Raw genomic sequence first — 19,900 nt, 5'->3', positions numbered from 1 at the left:
AAGTCAAGTGGGTGGGGAGGGTGGAGGTGGGTTGAACATTAAATGGATTGTCAATAAGGACCTCACTGATGGACGAGAGCTAAAGAGGATGTCTGAGGCAAGCCCATTCCAGGGGGAAGAGAGGGCTGGGCTTGTGCCTGGAATGTCTGCAGATGTCTCCCCAGCCCATACTTCATCCCTGTGCCTTAGTCCTAGATTATGACCTAGACACCTAGTGGCATTCAAGATGAGTCCAAGTCTGCCCCCTGGGAGTCCAGCCTGGCCTAGGCTAAAAGCAGAGACTGGTCCCCAAGCTTCCCAGACACTATGTATAACCCCATCCTACAGGAGCTCTTTTGTCTTTCTAGCAGGACCCTCTCAAAGCCAGTTCTACTCTGGGGGCTCAACTCACACCCTGATCACACCGCAAAACCGAATTCCTCCTGAATAGGATCCTTCTCTCTCATTCCAACAGCGGTCCAAGCCCACAGGCAGCTTCCTCTTGGGTACTGCATGGGCCCAGGTCAGGCAGCTACACTCATACAGGGCCTCTCACTCCAACCACCACTCACCCAGCAGCTACTGTTCCTCACTGTTTCTCAGGCCACTGTGTTTTCTAGTGCTTCCAGGAGCTGTTGGTAGGAATGCAGACAGCCTTAGAAAATGCAATGGCGTAGTCTGGGGGATGCACAGGAGTTAGGAGTAGAAAGCTTGGTGAGCCACTGAGGAATACACACCAGGAAAGAAAGCAGACTCCCCTGCCCCCTGCAAATAAAAGGGAAGGTTGGAGGAAGACTACCTTCCCCTCAGAACTGTCTCCAACCCTTCTTACCCACAAGTGCCAGCTCGGCGCCCCAGGCCCAGTCACACACAGTCCCTCAGCGTTCTTTCACTCAAGGAAGACTCCCAGGAGGTTCTTCATCCTGTGACTGGAGAACCAGTACTTTTCAATGATGGCCAGCTACCAGATGATCTCCTCACATAAACTCTCGTGAAGAGCTACAGAAGACAAGACAGAGAAGTAGAGCTAGTCTGACTGAAGAGAAAGCATAGAATCCACTGGCAAACATCAGCTCTCAGACAGTTCAGCTCAGCCCATAAGCTGCCCCTCAGCCAGAGGCCAAGGATCCACCAGGCATGGTACTAGGATCAGGAAGAGTACACTCTGCAGGGCCTGGTGCCTCTACCATGGAGGCTGACTATGATGCCCTGGAAAGAAGCTGCTAGAACCAGAATAGAAGGGCCATCTGTCTATCGGTTGGTCGATCTGTCTGTCTGTCTGTCTGTCTGTCTGTCTGTCTGGAGAGAACACAAGAAGATGCATGTATATGTGAGACAGAAATGTCAGTCAATGTGTAATTTAACTCCACAAGGCCACAGCCCCAGTTCTTTCACCAAATAGCAATAAAACTAAAAGATAAAAAGGATAGCCCCAAATGACAAGGATTTTTCTGAACAGGGAGTGGTATGATAAAGTCCTTAGTGACCTGAGTCAGGCTCACAGCAACCCAGGCAGGTGGGCAAACAGAGCGGACCCTATGCCCCTCTGCTGCCCCATAAAATCAGTCCCTCAAGGTTCAGGTCAGGGCCAGGTCCCCATGATACCTGCTTTGCAAAGGCCATCCAGAGGCTCGCCGTGCCCTGTAGGGCAAGAGAGCAAAACCTGGCATCTTTTCAACTTCGTTAGATTCATTCCTGGCTGTGAGTATCTAGCATCCTCCTGAACTAACAGTTGCCATCAAATAGCCAAATACAGGACATTTTCTTCTTTTCATTTTTACCGAGAAGAAGCCTCAAACTTGGGAGAGTGTTAATTGCTACCAATATGTATGTGTTCCTAGCAAAGCCAGAACCAAAGATCTTGTCCTGACCCAACCAGGCACACCAAGCCCAGACACCATCCAAAGGTCTTGAGAGCACCTGGGTCAGGGAATGTTGCAATGTCACTGGGGATCCCACTGTTTCATCCCATAAAGTCTCTGGTGCCGTCCCTCTTAGTCTCCAGAGTCGTCCCAACCCAGCCAGGGTGGGGAGGGGGGAGCTATAGAGATGGCTATAGAAAGGTGGGTTGTGAAGAACCCTCAGGTACAACAGAGTGGGCACCACAGGGCAAGCTCAGAGAGCCACCAGTCTAGCTTGTCAATATCAGGGGGAAGGGCTGAGGGACAGCAGGAACATCAGTACAAAGTGACATGCTTTTAGGCTCTCACATTTAACCTCTTCTACCCCAGCTGCCTTCTTCTACCCTGGGTTCTGGGTGTGACACCTGGCACCTTCTAATGAGCCTTCTGATGGACCGTCTTCGCTGTTTCACAGGTGAGGAACTGAGGCTCAGAGAATGTCTCGACGCTTCCCAACAAAAGCCAAAGGGTGGTTGAAACCATTGTGAGAAAGGAAGGCAGGAATCGTGGGACCAGCTGGGGAATAGGCAAATCCTGGAGAGAAATCCCGACAACCTAAAGCCTGTCTGAGATCGCAGGTCATGTGGGACCAGGAGATGCCAGCTTCACAGGCCCTGCCCAGTGGGCAGCCATCATGGCTGCTTTGCTCTGATAGCATTCTACCCATCAAAGGGTTGGAGTTACTCACTTTTCCTGCTTTCCTTTTACAAACACGAGCCTGTGATTAAATCTTGCCCTGAAACATGAATTTCCCACAACCCCACTTAATTCAAGCACATCGAAGAAAGATGCAGAAGCCAAAGCCAGAGCACCAACCAAAGCTGGTCCTCAAAGCCTATGGGACAAGGGAACCGGCCATGCTGGGGCAGAAGAACTGGGGGGCAGGTGTCCTGGCTATTAGCAATGGAGGGGCTCCATGCTTTGGGGAGCTAAGCCAAGCCTTTAAGAGGGGATCCCACGCTACAAGTCACGGTTGCTTCTTGTGAGAGCCCTGGTGGACGTGGAGCTTCATGAACGTAAGCCTCTGGTATAGCTTTGTTTCTGTTCTGTGGCCGACATGCTAAAAGAAGGCAGCTGGGGTAGAAGAGGTTCCTTTGGCTTAGGATTCCAGGTTACAGTTCATTGGTTCAGAGAAATCAAGGCAGACACTCAAGCAGCTAGCTGCCTTGTCATACCCATGGTCAGAAGCGAAAAAAAGAATAAATGTGTCCTTGCTTGCGTGGTGCTTAAGCCTGGCTGGCTTTCTTCACTCTTAACTCAGAGCCTAGCCCATGAGATGGCATCGCCCAAAATTCAATGGGGTCTTCCTGCCTCAGTTAGCAGTCAAAATAATCACCCTAGGTACACCCACAGGCCCATCTGATGCAGACAACCTCTCATTGAATAGCCTGTGCCTCCTGACTCTAGGCTTTGTCGAGTTGACAATTCAAGCTACCCATGTTCATATCTCTATAAAATTGGCACCATGTCCCAGAGACAGCTTCTATCAAACACATCTGTGTCTGAGCCAGTGTAGCTCAGCCTACGGCTGGTGTAGCTGGGAGGTGAAAGCCTTGGGAGACCCACTGGGGCGTCCAAAGCACCAAGAGACACTGAGGCTTGTGCCTCAGCTCTGTGTCCCTTAAAGTTGTCTGTGGCTATCTTATCTCATGTGAGTTCCAGGACAGGTGTGAACCTTGGCCACCATGACAGCTTTGCATGACCACTGAAGAATCTAGGGAGAAGGTAACAATGCCCATGGCAACACAGGTAGAATGAGTCGGCCCACAACTATTATCTGTGAAGAATAGATGTTTGGGATAGAAATGAGGCATTAGCCCTTCTTTCTAAAATTCTGAGTTTAGGGCTTTTCTCTTGATGTGGGAGGAAAAGCTATCCCGAGGCTCCTACATAAAGCCGGGACTTGGAACCTTGGCTCTTGTACCTTTAAGATGCTTCACTAGTGAACCAGCCTTATGAGGTTGCAAAGCGCTGCCTGTCACCTCTGGATTTTTTTAGGGGTGCGAACATCCAGAAGTCAGCATGGTTCTAATTTCTACTTGGCACTTGGTAGCATGAATTTTTAAAACAAGAAAAGTGTCAACTTCAGATCTCCCTTCCTTCCCAGCGCCATAAGTATTAGTACAGAAGTCCCCAGAGGTCTGGTCTACCTATGGGTGTGGAACCCCAGCAGGTATTGCCCTTGGTCCCTATTTCAACCAAAGGACCATGTAGCTCTTGCCTGGGTCAGGGAGCTAAGTCAGCAATAATTCTAGAAGACCTGTTCTAATAACTCACAGCTCTTCCCTACTTCCCAGAGCTGCCTCCCCACTTCCCAGGGAGAACCTGGCTAGTGTGGACCTCCTCACTGCCCAGGGGCACCTCTTCACTGCCTTTACAGTCTTAATGGAGGCATTTTCTCAGTTGAGGTCCCCTCCTCTACGTTGACTGTAGCCTGTGTCAAGCAGACACGAAACCAACCAGCCTGGCATCTATATACTTTTTAGACTTTATTTATTTTACCCTCATGGTTATTTTATGGGAGTCAAAGGCAGTGGCTGATTCACATATTAGTAGCCAGTGCCTCTGTGAGTGGAGCAGCCACCTCTCCTTCACCTTCCCCTGAAAGTTATTTTAAAGGGTTCTGGGCTGCTGTTACTAAGTATTAACAGATTTACTTTTGTTGTTTGTTTGTTTCAAAACAGGGTCTCTCTGTTTAGCTCTAATTGTCCTGGAACTCACTCTGTAGACCAGGCTGGCCTCAAACTCACAGAAATCTGCTTGCCTCTGCCTCCCTAGAAGTAGGATTAAAAGTCTGTACCACTACATCTGGTTCAAACTTGTATCTGTAAGGACTCAAGAAATGGGATCTTTACATAAAACAATAGGGTGTGTGGGAATAAATGGGATTTGTGTGCACTTCTACTGATTTTAAACTGAAAAGTGCCCAATTTTACTTTTCTGAAGACATCTACAAAAAGTTCCTATTCAAGGAAGAGCCTACATATGGCTGCCTTCATCCCGCATGAACAGTATGTTCCAGAACTTTCCATTGCTCATGGGTACAGACTAAGGTCCCCAAAAGACAGAGAAGGACCTCACACTGGAGCAGAGAAGGGCTTGGGAGGCACCTTGGAACTGGGACTCTTTTACTTGGAAGTAGAAAGGTAAAGATTTTTCCCAGACGGCCTTTGCCCGCTGCCCCGGGCACTGATCTGTTCATTGTGCCCTGTGGTCTCTCTCCTTCAGACATCCCAGAACACTTATTAACTGTGCTCACCTCCAGCCTCACAAAGGTTCCTTCCTGATCCTAGTGAATCCTTCACACAGACCGAGTGTACAGAGTTAACAAGCTACCCGGAGTCTCCAAGACTTAGCAAGCCCAGGCCCCCACAATACTGAATAACCCTCAGAGGCTAAGGTATTGAAACCACTGAGGTATCACCATGGCAGACCCCACCTCATGGCCATCTTCGAGAAGAAGACAGCAGGCCTCACACCTCAACACAGCTCATAGTCCAATGGCTAATCGGGCCCCTCCATCTCTGGAATAAGAGAACCAAGTGGGACCATCAAGGTCAGTCACTCTCCATTGTAGCTGCATGGTCTCAACGTTGCCAGAGCACCTCCCAACCTTTGCCCTCAGGCCCCCAACAGTACCTCTGTGCAGGCCTGGCCTCTTTTCTAGGTTGCAAAGGATCATCTCCTCTATATGAGCCCCTAAAGGCCTCCTCTCCTCAAAGCTCAACTGCCTTCACAGGCCTTCTACCCCCTGGAAGGAATTGGCTGGCCTTGCCTATCTGTGTTCCTCTTTGTAACTGAACAGCAGAACCCTTAGGTCCCCACGGGGCACCTCATGCTGGAGACCGGCTCTCCCAGGCACCAGTAGTCCTTGAAAGGTATCATTTCATTTACAGTCTACATCACAGGCAAAGTGGCTAGAAGGACTAGGCCACGGCGCCCTACCCTAACCCGTGGGAAAGGGCACTACATTTCCTTGGGACCCAGGCTATCCTGGGGGCTCTAGTGAGGTGACCAGATAGAATAATAAATAATAAGATAGTGTGAATAGGAGTCCTGAGGGGTACCCAAGGGCCCCCCAAAACTCAAGCACCTTTCTCTGACAAAGCAGTAACACTCAGGCACTGACCCAGAGAAAGGATGGTAGGACATTTAGGGCAAAGATGCTAAAAGGGTGTCTGGAAACCTGAGGCCAGGATAGGGACTCTGCCCTCTCAGGATAAGTGGGGAAGAGATAGAGTTGGACAATGATGCCCTCTGGCACCCTTCAGCCCAGAGGAATGAAACACTGGAGACATTGCTGGTCAGCATCTCACAGGGAAGGATTCACACCTCAAAGCCCAGCTGCTCCCACCATAAAGACCTTTAAGAATCACTTCAAACCACAGACAGCAAAGACTCATCGCTCCCTACCTGCAGGGAAAGGACGGCAAGTTAACTTTTTAACAGAAACCACAAGCTGTCAAGGTCACCCAATAGGCCCTGGTGGCCAGCGGGATTCAAAAACTCCAGAGACACAGTCACAGTGGGAGCCTCCCGCGCGCATCCTGTCTAGAAGCCTCCATCAGTTTGCTCGCAGCTTCCAGGAGCCCAGGAAGTTAGGGCAGCTGTGGGGGTTCATACAGGATTGGAAAGTGCAGGAGTGAAGTGAATACTTCATGATTCAGCCACCCTTTCCCACTGTCCAACCGCTGTGAGCCTCAGTTTCCCCACTGGAGAACAAGTCATCCCTGCCTCATTAGAGGCTGGTCCCTTCCCCTCACCTCACACCTCCTCATTGAAAGTGAAGCAGGACTGCTTTCCCGAATCAGCCTCACTTAGCTTCCGGTTCTGGCAGTTTCCCAAACTCAGACTTGTTTGGGGCCCACAGTCTGAGCTTCCCGTCATCTCCCTTTGTGGGTCACATACCAGTGGGGACGGGGTGGGAAGGGGTAGGAGGACACAGAATCAGGTCAGCTCCAGGGACCCTGCACCAGCCTGGACCAGCCACAGCAGCACAAATAGTTTAATTATTAACTCTTTCCCGATCGCAGCCAGACTCCCACGCACACTCCTGAGATTCTAACCCCTTCATCCCATTCAGCGTAACTCCGCCGCCCACAGGGTGAGAGGACCAGCGTGCTTGGCTCCTGAGTCATGGCTTCATGGCTTTTCCTTCCTTCTAGGTTTTCATGGTCATCTTGGGAGAATCATGCTTGCTTTGTATGTTGACAATGACTCCCTTTGGAGGCCATGTCTCTATGTCAATATCTCTGATTCCCCCTTCCTTCTCTTTCCTCCCTCTGTCACCCCCGAGGCCCTGGGTTCTCAATATCATGACCATGAACAGCAGTGTTGGGTTCTCAAGCTTTGACCATATCTAAATTGCTCCCCTCTCTTGAGGACCCGAGTACTTAAAGAAATGCATGATTCTTTTCTCTCCTCGGGGTACCAATGTGCCACAGAAATGACCACATCCACCACCCTCACGTGTCCCTTGACGAGCAAACTCCTCCTGGCACTCTTGTGCCTTTGCTGTGTTATTTCCAAAGCTCCTTATCATGACACCAAAGTTCAAGTCCCTCCTTGTACTCAACACCGGTGGCCTCTGGCTCCAGGCTCTGCTCTATTCTGATCATTCTGAAGGTCCCAGCAAGTAAGAGGAGCATAACCCCAGCCTCCCTGATCATACCTGATTGGTCCCTCCATCTTCAATACCCACCTCTCCGGCTCCAAACCTCAGCTGCGAGAGTCACGCCTCCCTCCTGAAGATCCCCTTGGCACCATGTTGATTTCCCTTCAAGCATCAAAGCCTCTGCCTCACTCCCCGTCCAGCCCTGCAACGGAATGGACACATCATCCTTCTTCCCTCAGCAGTGTTCCAGAATACACTCAGGAAAGGCAAGCCCGGCCCCTCTGTGTATCTCTTTCTTGAGATACTGTAACAGACAACTGCAAACCAAATGATTAAAACAACAGGAGCCTATTGTGTCATAACTCTGTACTAGAACTACAGGGCCAGGGTGTCATCCGGGCTGTGCCTTGGAAGCTCCAGGAGAGGACCCTTCCTTACCCCTTCTCAGCTCTAACTGGGCCAGCATGCCTTGACCTGTAGATGCAACATTCCAAACCCTACTGCCATCTTTGGGTGGTACATTCTCTGTGTGTCCAGTTCCCTCCTTCCTGTCCCAGGACGCTAGTCACTGGGTGAGGGTCCAGGCATGCGATCTCGTTCTATCTAGATTGCATCTGCAAAATCTCTATATTCAAATAAAGCCCTGCTTTCAAGGACAGAAGATGAAGACTTGAGTATGGCCATTTGGAGGATCATGATGGCACCCATGTCACCAGATATGTGCCTTGGACATACTGCTACATCTTCCTTGTCTGGCCTCTCAGACATGGAAGCTCTGAAGATGCTGTGAAAGAAGGTTGGAAGTGGGCGTGGCCCAGCACAGACTCTTGGCCTCTCCCTGTGAGACCCATGATGCATTCTTACAGGTAGAACTTGAAGCCTAGTGGTTGCTGCCTCTCCCCCTCCCTCTCTCCTCTCTTCCCCTTCTCTCCCTCCCTTTCACTCTCCTCTTTCCTCAGTCTCTCTCTCTCTCTCTCTCTCTCTCTCTCTCTCTCTCTCTCTCTCCCCACCCCCATCTAATCCTAAAAACATATCTAGTTTTTCTTAAGGGAGGGGAGGGGAAGGGGAGGGGTAGCATTTGGTGTCTTCCTATATCGCTTTTTACCTTGTGTTTGGAGACAGGGGCTCTCTGTTCATGAGCCAGGAACTCACTGACTCGACTGATTGGTCAGAAGCGGGACTCTGCCTTACCATTGCTGGGATAACAAGTGTGCTCCTGACTTTTTCCTGGGGGTTGGGGATCCAAGATCAGCTCCCATGATTGCCCAACAAGCATTTCACTCACAAAGCTGTCTTCCAAGCCCCTAAGAAATCACTGAAGATATGCTACTTTACAACATACAAAAACTCTCCTGAACCTTATCAGTTGCTCTAAAGTAATGAAGAAACTCAACGGTCGTGAGCTTTTGTGAAGCAGAGTACTTGGGTCTGGAAGCCTGAGTACCCAGGCCTAATCACACAGGATCCTGAAGCAAGCCAAGCCACCCTCCGTCTCTGTCTCCTCTATGAGGTGTGAGCACACAGGTTTGGGTGGAAGTACACATAGAAAGGCCACAGCAGAACCAGGGCTATTGTGTGTTCATTCCTATCAGTTCTCCTAACTTCCCCTGTTTTGTGCAGTGTAAACAGAAGTCACAGAGGCAATCTGAGCCCAACGTGTTTACATTGTACAAAACTGAAGACCCTTAGAATCCTTCTGGTAGAAGACGTCAAGGCCAGAAGCATTCTCTTCTGAGCTGGGGGTTTGGCTCGGTCAACAAGGGACTATTTGCTGAGTGTTATCAGAGACCTCCAAGGCTCCATAAAGCCTAGAGTTCAGCTCTCCACCCTGAGAAGGCAGAGATCAAGGGCCTCTTTGAGGATCAATTACTCGGAACACAGAGAGGCTCACAGAGGCAGTGTGCAGTTAAACAGAAAACACGACTTTCTACCGGTGCCTGCATCCTGGGGGTCCCCCGACCCCAGGCTCCTCCACACTCAATTCCAATGAATCTTTGTCAGGCCACCAACAGCAAATGCATGTCCCATTAAGAGTCAATGGAGATTGCAGCTTTGAAGACAGACAGTGCATGCATCCAGTGCTCATGGAATCCCCCACCCCAGCCTCTGCAGGGCTCTCCCCTCTCTCTACCTCACCCCCTGCTTCTCTCCATGCCTACAGCTTTGCTTTGCCAGAATCCGGAATCCGAGCCTTTCTCTCTAAGCAGAGAGGAATAAGACTGAGGAATTCTTTACTGCTGCATTCTTTTCCTGAATTGCTAGATACACTCTCTCCCAGCCCTGTGGCCCAGCTAAGACCCAAATGAGGATCGTGTTAGTATAGATGAGAAGAGAGAACTCTTTGGAAATAAGATCCAGGATCTCCACAGGACAGTGGACATTTGGCCAATGAGAAAGGACAATGGAATGTTAGGCAGGACTCCCTGGAAAGGGTCTCATTTATTGATCATTTGTCTCACCATGGTTCACTCAATGTCTATCGAGGTTTAACTCCGCTGGACCCCCACTTCCCCCCATTCACTCTAACAGTAGTGGTTTCTCTTTTCCAAGTGGCCGAGTTGTGATAGTGTTTCCCATCCTCATTGCTGTTCTCATATGCAGAAGTAAGTTTCCGGAGTGCGACATTTCCTAAAGCCCAGGGAAGGTTCTAGAGAATGAGCAATGATAGTTAGCCAGAGTATGTCTTGGACAGGTCTCCCCTGATTCTCCCTGATAAGAATGAGGAAAGTCACCATTTACACAGTGTACCTATTAATAACATGTTATACAACGTATCTCTTGTATGTAAATGTGATGTAATATGACACTCTGTATGTAGTATATGTTTAAGATTTATTCTTCATCTAAGTATATGTGTGTTCATACGCATACAGGTGATCAGAAGAAGGTACCAGTTCCCCTGGAGCTAAAGATATAGCAATTGTTGTTGGTGGGCTGAGAATTGAATTCTGGTCTTCTGAGGTCCTCTGAAAGAGTAGCAAGTGCTCTTAACCACTGAGCCATCTCTCCAGCACAAATGCCCACACACATGTAAATGCTCATCCTTGATGAGGTCTGAGTTTGATTTAGGGAGTCTCAACCATTCTTCTACTTCTCATTAAACAAAGGACTCTCAATCAAACGCCGAGCTTGCCAATGTGGATAATCTGGCTGGGCAGCATGGGTGTGTGTGTGTGTGTGTGTGTGTGTATGTGTGTGTGTGTGTGTGTGTGTGTGTGTGTGTGTGTTATAGAGAGAGACCTATAGACCATATATATTAACATGTGTGTTTATGTTATATAGAGAGCAAGACCTATAGATTGTGTGCGTGGGTGTATGTATAAGAGCATACCTATCAGCCAAGTATTGCATATGGACAAAGTACTTTTTAAGTTGTATACAAATATGCCCTAGCATGAGTGTGGCTGGTCAGAGGCTAACTCATTTTGTGTGGCCGGTTGGTCAGGGTCTCTCTGTTCTGCATCCTTCCAGCTAGCAGGCCACGAGCTTCCTGTGGTTCTCCTGTCTGTCTCCCACCTCGCTTAGGTGCGCTGGATTGCAGATGCACACCAGCACATCTGACTTCTGTGTGGGTTCTGGGTGTGGAAAACAGGCCTGCACAGCCAGGGCTTTTACCCTTGCTCAAGCTCCCTGGCCCACATCTAGTTCATGTTTTTAATTGGAGTGGTTTATTTTTAACCCGATGCTCCTGGTTTCAAAGGAGAGCAGGATATGGCCCTTTTGGATCCACCTAGAAAAGGTTTCCTCTCTGCACTTTTCTGGATCCCAGTTTCTCTGACACTTCCCCGCCCCCACCCCCGTCCCACCCCCACCCCCATCCCCATCCCCACCCCTATCCCCTCCAAGCTACACATGCTTCACCATCCGGGAATGGTTTACCTCTCTCCCTTGTGATGATGGAGAGTTGCCTGTACTGCCTCAGACAGCAACCCACATGACCTCATGTAACTCCCCAGACAGGAGCCCCAGAAATCAAATCCAGAGGCCCCCAGCAGGGCTCCAAAGGAGCCTGTGAACGCTGCAGAGAGCAGAGGAGGCTCAGCTCTCCCCCTGGTTAAGTTCCTCAGTTTTGACCCAAATACAAAGGCTCTCCTCAGTTTTCCTGAGGCTGTGAGCACCACACAGATACCCCATCACAACCCACTGCCTGAGCTAGCCCGAGGTACCACATTGCCTCAGTATCTCTTCCTGTTGACTCCACACAGACCCACACACATATACCACAATCCAAGCTAGCTTGGGGTCCTTGTGGACATCTCCTAGCACCTCCTCTGTTGTCTGTTTTAAGGTGTCCTTTTAAATGTTCCAAGTTCACTCTCCATGGGTGAGACCCGGGCCTGGAAGAATGGGTTGCTGTGTCCCACACACTGCGGGCTGTTTTCTTAAGGCCTGAGGATGAACCGAGTCACTTCAAATCAGATGGTCTTTAGCACTTAAGGTGGGGAGAGGACAATGGGGATAGAGCCGCCATCTTTGTGCACTGAATAGGCCGTTACTGAAGCCTACAGGAGGAGGCTGGGAAGGGGTGGGGGGCTGGGTAACATTGCCTTCTTCTGCTACCTCCCCAGCACTTTGTCCAAGAAATTACTGGGAAGTTAGATGACTCCAATGCAAACTGCTTCTGTCTTCGGTCTGGGGAAGCAGTATTTATCCCATCCTGTAGATCCCAGGCTAGACCACGAGGTCTGTCTCTAGAGTCACTAATCTCCCACATTAATAACTGGGGTCAGTTCCAAGAGGAAGAGGATCCTGATATGGAATCCCTGCTTCCCCTCACCACACACACATCATCAGAATGCAGAGTTGACATTTGTCTTCAGGGAATGTCCTTCCCTGTCATTTCTGTGGCCCTGTCTCCTTGGGTAACCAGATCCTTAGTATCAGGTCCCAACCCCATATCATAGCACTCTATCCCCAATGGTACCACATTGTACTCTGTCACCAAATACTACTGGTCTTGAGAACCAGGGCAAACAGACAGCCCTGGGTCAGCTGCAAATCTACACTTCTTTCTGGGCCTCTGTTGCCTCCCACCAAGAGGCATAGGGGCAGCCTCTCTGTAATCTTAGCCTCAGGAAGCAGAGACAGGGGCAACCCAGGACATGCTGCCCAGCAAGATTATCCATATTGGCAAGCTCAGCGCTTGATTGAGAGTCCTTGGTTTAGTGAAGAAAGTGAATGAATGGTTGAGAGTGATTCCTTCCCTAAATCAACCTCAGACCTCTGCAAGCATGAGCATCTGCGTGAATACCCTTCTACGTGTATCTCCACACACACGCACTCACATACATGCAGGAGCATGTACACACACATGGGGAAAGGCAAGAAGTTGAAAATAAAACAAGGCTTACAGACTGTGGTGATCAGTGCCCATGTTTCAGTGGGCCCGTTTTCACTCCTCCCTCTGACATAAATCTCCTTTGGCTCTTGCAGATTTTAAATTGGGACAATTTGTGGTGCGATCGTGTATGTTTAAAACCAAACGGAAGTTTCCTTTTTTTCCTCAGCACAGAGTAAAGCTCAAGGGTATAAAAGGACCCAGGAGGCTCCCTCATCACCAAGCCCATTAACGGAGCAGAATGCCCCACTTAGGCAGTCAGCTTCCCTCCCTTACCACATGCTTTTAACCGAGTTCCCCAAGCCTGCATCTCAAAATCGCAGGAAAACAAAACAGTATTTCTAAAGCAGAAGATGCCAGAGACCGTAGCCCTGCTGCTTTAACTGTGGAGCTGAGGGCATGGAGAAACCCTTACTGCCTTTCCTCACACTGGCCCCCTAGCCAGTTCTAGATCTTTGCTGCTTCAGTGGACCAGATTTTCTTGATTAATAACAAAAGGTTTTGTTGGGATCAGGGCTGTTTCCCACCATCTCTAGGCAAACCCGGCAACACACACCGTGTGCATTAACATTTCAAGGCGCTTCTTCTTAAGGATGACCAGAAAGGCCCCTCTCAGTGGGCCAAATCTACTTTGCCCCCCTTGTAACATCTGTTCTAACTTTTAAAGCAGAAAGAAGCCCAGATAATGCTGGGGCGCCCTTTGATTTACACTCCTGGGCCCTTCGGACACCAGCCCCAGACCACACCTGTAAGTTTTCCTTCCTTTCTGAACACTGAGCGAATTCAAAATTCCCATAGAGCTCAAGAAGCGATTCTGAACACGTTGTTGAGATTTTTATAGTCTTTTTCATGGTTTCCTAATGACATTATCGATTACGACTAAACCTCACAAAATTGGGTTTTTAAATTTCAACAGTATTTGACCATTTGTGGCTTCCGACGTTACTGCACTTCAGCTCAGATTCTCATCGCCCCCCCCAGCCCACCCCTCACCCACTTCAGCTCCCATTCTTACGCACCCCCAACCCCTCCTCCCCTCACCCCAGCTAGTTTTGCTTCTGGTGAACAAGGAAATCAAAGTGATCTGGTTAGGCCACTGAAATATTTATACAGACACAGAAGAAAGGGGCAAGTAGCAGAACGTAAAAGAAAAGAACAGGCCGGTGGATGTCAGGGCCCCTCCCACCATCTGTGCCGAGACCCAGGGCTCTCTTACGTTGGTCACATCCGAACAAAGCGGAAGGCAGATTCCAGCCGGCCTTCCATTCACTATTCACTGAGGGGCCCATCCCGTCCACATGCATTCAGCCCACTGCTGTGTTAAATCAGCGTCTACTCGGGGATTGACATGGTAATGAAGTCATGGTCAGATCCCTGAAAAGCCCCCCAGAGGTATGCCCCTCTCTAACAAATCCACCCTTTCACCCCACTGAGGCCTGGAAATTATCTCATAACATGGCAACATCTGTGCGCAGGATCCCTGACAGGAGCCTGGCCTGCGTATCCCGGAGGCTGTGCCTCCCACACTGGCTCACACAGAGTGCGACCCCAGCATTCTGGTGAGCTCACTAGCCCCACGGCCCCTCCCTCTTGCCCCTTCCCACAGCCTTTGTGTCCTCCCGTGGGATCCTGGCCCTAAGTGCCAATGCTTGGCCGCCGCACACGGGACCTTCACCCTGCTCATGTCAGATGTTGAAGGCGGAAGGCAGAGCTAACTTACTTCCTATAATGTGCTGATGGAAAACTTCTTATAATAATTACCCCAGCAAGGAAAGCCAAGCAAAAAAGGGGGTGGTGGGGGTGGGGGTAGCTAATGAATTTTCTCAGACTCTAGCAAAAGGCATTTGCTCAACCAATAAGTAAGTGTGTTTGAACTCAATGTAACTGGCACAGGTCAATAAATGTAACTGGTCAATGTAACTGGCACAGGTCAATAAATGTAACTGGTCAATGTAACTGGCACAGGTTTCTCCAGAAAATGTAACAGGTCAATGTAACTGGCACAGGTTTCTCCAGAAAACAGTAGTGCTGACCGGGTCTCTGGACCAGAGTTATCTGAATGTGCTCGTCCGACACAGTGATTTCACGTAATTCAGTTTGACGTTTACGAACTCTTGTTGGAGGGAAAACGGAGATTTCTGGGTTCCATGTGCTCTAACTCCACCTGACTCTGCACATGGATAAGGGGACTGATTCTGCACATGGATAAGGGGAGAATAAATGTCACGTGTTGCTAACAGTTGCCAGCCCTCCCATGGAGGGGAACTTGGGGGTGGGTAAGTCAGGATCCTTCACTGCATTCCCAGGGCACACCTGAGCACGGGGGGGGGGGGGGTTGGTGGGGGGGGGATCAAGAGAAAAATGTGTATTTTGTTTTGCCGGTGTTCTTAAATTACATTGCTTGATTGACTGATTGAATGTAAGGGGGTAAGCACAGGCCAGGGTGAACATTTGGAGGTCAAAGGGAGATGTACATCCTACTCGCCCACCCTAGGAGACCCAAGGGTTGAATTATGATAGGCGGGCTTGCAAGCAGGTGTCTTAGCCCACTGAGCCACCAACCACACTGTCCCCTCATGTTTTGTATTTCCTTATATCCAAATGCAAATGACTGGAAAAAAATGTGCTTCTTGGGGCATTCTCAGCTGGAAAAGGAATGTATAGGGTGGTTCTTCCCAAAGGGATCCAAAAAACTGATATGGTTTAGATACGAGACTCTCCCAGAGACTCCTGTGTTTGGCCCTTAGCTGTTGACACTGTTTAAGGAAGCATTAAGAAGTATAGCCTTCCCAAAGGAAGCAAGACACTCAGCACAGGCCTTGGTTCTAGTCTGGCCCCAGTTCTGGACAATCTCTCTCTACTTCCTTGTTACCCTCAGTAACAAAAAGCCACCTCATGCCCTTGCTACAGTGCCCCCCCACCATACCCACCCTCAATGACACACTGTATCCCCTCAAACCATAAGCCAAAATAAACTGTTCCTCCCTTAAGTAGTTTCTCTCAAGTATCTCATACAGCAGCCAGAAAATACAGACGTCACCCCTGCATTGCAAGGAATAAAGAGACAATACCATAGTGACACCTCGGGGACCTCCAACACTGCACTCAGAGAGAGTCCACAGACTTCTTGGAGTATGGCAGCCACACTCACATGCCCTCCTCCATCAGAATGGATCTGCTATCGCCCCAAGCGCCTCTCTGTCCACCCCTGTGAATTACAGATTCTGAGGTCTCACGGCCTCACTCCAGCCCTATCTGCCACTTCTCCACGTATGAATCAAATAATTGCCCTCTCTTAATTGAAGTCCCTAACCCCAGTGCCTCAGAGTACAACCTAATTTGAAGGCAGACTTTACCCAGGGATAGTCAACCTAAAGGGAGGTCTCTAGGGTGGTCCAGGTCGACCTGACCTATATCCTTATAAGAAGAGGAAACTTTGACACAAATATGCTAAGGGGGTAAAATTATGAGAAAAGAGAGCTTTGACCAGCCGAAGATAGAGGCCTGGACTGGCCCTTCCTTACATTTCTCAAAGCAACCATACTTGAGCTCCCGCTTCAGATTCCAGAACTACAAGGTAATACATTCCCATTATACATACAGTTTGAAGTATTTTGTTGCAGTAACCCCAGAAAGCTACTGTAAATGCAAGATCTGAAACGCAGAGGGGTCTATCCATCTGCCCCAACCTCTCAGTCCTATCTTGGCTACACGGCATCCCAGATAGTCTTATTCAAGGACAAACTTCCACATCCAGGGCCTGAGCTGTCTTCCTTGGTGCAGACTCACGGACGATGACCCCACTGCTATGCACACCTGGGACCCAAGGTAATGCTTTTAGAGAAACCTGGGTAAATGACGTAGGTTTGAGGATGGTCACAGGCCACTCACAAGGTCTTTGGGGTAGCAGATGACCCAGAGGTAGGAAGGGAAGGGGAAGAATGTGGACCTCATGAACTCAGAAATGGACCCTTCTCACACCCCACATCCCAAGGAGACTTGAAAGCAACATGTCTAGAATAGTTGCCTTCATCCCTCAGTTTCCCTGGCAGCCTGCCTCCTCAGGCTCAGCGTGTCACTAAAGCTTGCCTTTTCTCTCGAATCATCACGCCCTTGGCTAAACACTTGGGCCGTCATCGAGGTTTTGTTTCCTTTACATTACGAACGCCCATCCCTTCTTCAGAAGCCTGCTTTATAACAGTCAATCTGAGCATTGCTGTCACGTCAGAAAAGCTATTCGCCCTTTAACGGCTGAGGAAAGGAAAACCATTCACAGGCTCCTTAGCAGGGCCCCCGCAGGCTTCTTCACAGAGTTTCACTTGGGTTTCTTCCCTCATTATGTTGAAGTGACTGAGTGTGTGTGTGTGTGTGTGTGTGTGTGTGTGTGTGTATGCGTTCATACCTGTGTGCACACGTGTGTGCTTGTGTCCATGTATGAGTATGTGTGTTTTGGGTATCTACATGCGTGTTCACACGGATCATTTGGCGAGAACATTCGCAGCAGCATCTTTTTGTTCTCTGTTGATGTCTACTCCATCCCTGGCATTCAGGCTCTCCACCAGCCTCTTTACTGTTCCAATATTCTTACCCCAGGGCCTCTGCCCCTTCCTGCTGGCCCCCTCCCAGGTGTTTCACAGCAAACTCCCTCACCTCTTCTTCATCCAGATGCCCCAGCTAACAAACCTTTGTTGGAGGAACTCAGTAGTGTGGTATCTTCAGTCCACCCCAGACCCTCTCTCCCTCCCTTACAGCCACTGCTCTCCTTGTCCTCGCCCTTCCTCAGTCTTCCAAACTTCCTATTTTAGGTACTGTCCCACAAAGTCAATGGAGACCTGACCCCATGATCCTTGGAACATGTGGAAGTCCCCAGGACACACAGACCCAAAGGACATGACACTCCTGCAGCCAGGGACTTTTTTCAGACTTACAATTTATTGATACCACCAACACTGCCCTAGCACCTAATAATTCCAGTTTTTAATTTGTGTTTGTCTTTGTTTTGTTCTGTGATGCTAGGAGTCAAACATGCTAGAAAAATGTCCTAATATTAAACTCTAATCCAGGCCAATAAGGCCACTCACTAAGTAGATGACCTCTGACCATAGTCTAAGAAAATCAGGCAAAACATCATAGCCAACTTTGAAAAGTTTGCTTTCAGGCAGGGGCTGTACCAGGCCAGGCATCAGGACTAGTCAAGGTGAGTGTGATGGGCAGGAATATAGGGGTGTCCTGGAGGGGAATTGTCAGAAAGGCTTAACGATGAAGGACGATTCAAGGAGGTTCTTGAAGGAGGAGATTCTCCGTGCAGAGAGTGAGAGGCAGTGAGACCAGGGGACAGCCAACAAAGCCACACAGAGAGGTGGCTGGGCCATTAAGAGCACTCTCCAAAGGAGTCTGTCCTTTCTATGCTGGTACTAGTCATTACAAGCAGCTCTGAGTGAGAGAATCACGGTCTTGAATGCAGACTCTAAGGTGGCACCTAGAGTGACTAAGATAAATCACATTTTAATGAAGTATGTAAGAAATCAAAATCAGACCAAAAATCCATGCCGAGCAATACTTTTCGTTGTTACATGTATGGGTGTTTTGGCCCCCTCTATGCCTGAGCTCCCTATTCATGCAGTGCCCACAGAAGCCAGAAGAGGGCGTTGGATCCCTTGGAACTGGAGTTAGAGATGGTTGTGAGCTACCAAGTGGGTGCCGGGGATTGGACAAGGTCCTCTGGAAGGGCAACCAGTGCTCCTAACCACTGAGCCACCTCTCCAGCCCTAGATAAGCAAGTTTTAAAGATAGGAACAATATTTATAGATCTGGGTTCTTTCTTACTTCCACCCTGAAAAAAAAAAATGCAGCCTTTCGGATGTTTCAAGCTATGAGTTTTAAAAAATTTGCTTTTTGTCCCCTTTGCTGTTTTATTAACGGTAACTTCCTTGGTTCTATTTCTAGGAATAGTGAAGGAAAGACAATATCCACGACCGGATACCCGAAGCTCCTTCATTCCTGTCTTGATCTCCAGACTTGTCCCCTTCACCTCTTGCAAAATGAAAACTTCTCAGCTGACCTTTCAACTCAGGAGCTGGAAGATCTCTCGCATGGAATCCGTCTCAATGAAGCCCGTTTCCTCTGTTACCTCAGGCCCAGCCCAAAGCCCAGTCCACTGAGTGCCAACCTGGAATGAGCGGATGCCTGTGCGTCCTGCAGAAAGTCACGGCGCTGGGCCGGAAGCGGCGATTGTGTAGAAGTCAGGCTCGAAGGAAGCTGGACCATTCTGGTCCGAGTAACCCAGGGCTGGGAGAGGAAGGAGTGTGCAGATGAATCTGGTCATTAGTGGCATTATTGAAGATTTCTAAGGAAAGGGAGGAGGTGATTTGAACACTCCAGGGATTTAATTAAAGGGACAGGCTGAGCCGACACTGGGCCGGTGCCAGCCAGTGCCAGTGGCAGAGCAGCCACATGCTCTGTCCCCAGTCCTCCCAGCATAGGCCCGTGCTAGTGTCAAGGTGCCTTCGCGACCACTACCCCTGTGCAGGTTATGGGCATGTTTAATTATGGACACTTTTAATAAGGTTTCTTCAATCTTAGCAAAGAAGCTGCAAACTTATTATCAGAGTTGAAGAAAAATCTCCAAAGGGCCACTAATCTTCGACATGGCTTTCCACTCATTACTGAATATTGCAAAGCTCTGCAAAAGTGAGCTAGCCAGTCCAGCAGGGCTCTGGCAGTACACAAGGTTTTAAAAAAAAAAAAAAAAAAAAAAGAGCCAATTTGAGAGGAAGAATTTCCTCCAGGTGAGGGAGGGCCCTGGCCTGCCTGCCATTTTCCCAGTTCTCTGGGTGATTTGTTTTCAGAGTCCCCCACTAACCCGAGCAAGCCAGGAGCCCTGTGGTATCCACTCAAAGCTCACAGATGTCTGCTGGAGCAGAACCTAAGAGAGGCTCTGAGAAAAAGGTGTCTCCCTTTACTGACCCCGAAACAGACCCATTGTCGCCTAGTGAGCCATAAACAAAAATCACAGAAGGTGGAGACAGTCACTGTTTTCATAGCATAGCAGAAAGCCAGCTAACTTTG

Source organism: Rattus norvegicus, chromosome 6 (assembly GCF_036323735.1).
Source record: "Rattus norvegicus strain BN/NHsdMcwi chromosome 6, GRCr8, whole genome shotgun sequence".
NCBI lineage: Eukaryota > Metazoa > Chordata > Mammalia > Rodentia > Muridae > Rattus > Rattus norvegicus.
This window is presented reverse-complemented; position numbering follows the sequence as displayed.